Here is a 1,117-nt window from a genome sequence, read left to right as displayed (position 1 = left end):
TGGCATTTGCCCTGGCATTTGCTTGCTCTGTCTCTCCGGGGCAGCTGGCTTTTGTCCCACTGGAGCAAGAGAACAGCTCGGGTGGCCTCTGCGGCAGGCCTCACTTCTCCCATGCTTCTCTCTCTGCACCCAGAGATGTCTGGGAACCTGCATACAGACCTTTGAGCCCTCCCTCCTGGCCTTCCAGGCTCTGGGGCTCACAGGATGGCTGGGTGTGGTGGGGAAACTGAGGGAGAAAATCTGTGGACGTGGGGACCAGGAGACTCTGTGGGATCCAGGGTGCACCCCCCTCTTCTAAGATTGGTTCCCCCAGCTACAAAAAAGAGGAGCTGGATGCTGGGACTCTGTAAAGTAGGCAGTGGGTGTGAGACTGGTGGAGTGTCCACCCTGGAGCCTGAGTCAGGAGATCTTTGAAAAGAATGCTTCCTGGTCACGGGTCACCTTCTCTGTGCTACACACTGCATTAGGAAGTTTGTGTGCATGACCTCATGGAACTTAAAACCGTCCTCTGGGTTGAGTTTTATTGTAATAGCATCCTTGCCTTAGAGATGGTTAAGTCTCTAAGGACCAGAGAGGTTAAGTACCTGGTCCAAGGTGGCTCAGCTAGTAAGCTGTAGAGTCTCAATTTGAATTAGGTCTCCTGGACTTGCAACTTGTGCTCTTCCTTCTGGCAGTAAAGGTTCAGGAAGAGGCAGGTGGCCTTGGAAGGCAGGCTTTCAGCCCGTGGAGGATGACAGTCTCCTCTTTGGATCTGAGGGTAGTGCATTTCTCATCCAGGACATTACGTGAAGACCAGCCTGGACAGCTCTTTTTCCAGCCTCCTTCCACTTGGGATGGGGCTAGGGGAAGGGCATGTGGTTCTCAGCAGCAGATTCTAGTTTGAGATACCCCCAGCTCTGCCCTGAAGCCCCAGGTGGTCTCAGCACTGCACATCACCTCTGGTCCTCAGTTTCCTATCTTACCAAATGGACACAATTCTGGGGCTACTGGGTTTTAAAAGCTCAAGTGTCTCAAAGATCGCGGGTGAAAAACCCACCTTTACCCGTCACAGAATAATTAATAAAATGTCTTGGCTGGAGGCAGAGCCGAGGAAGTAAGTGGGAGGCGGCCGAGGTGA

The sequence above is a fragment of the Bos mutus genome, chromosome 11 (genome assembly GCF_027580195.1).
Source record: "Bos mutus isolate GX-2022 chromosome 11, NWIPB_WYAK_1.1, whole genome shotgun sequence".
Taxonomy (NCBI): Eukaryota; Metazoa; Chordata; class Mammalia; order Artiodactyla; family Bovidae; genus Bos; species Bos mutus.
Note: the sequence above shows the minus strand (reverse complement) of the source record.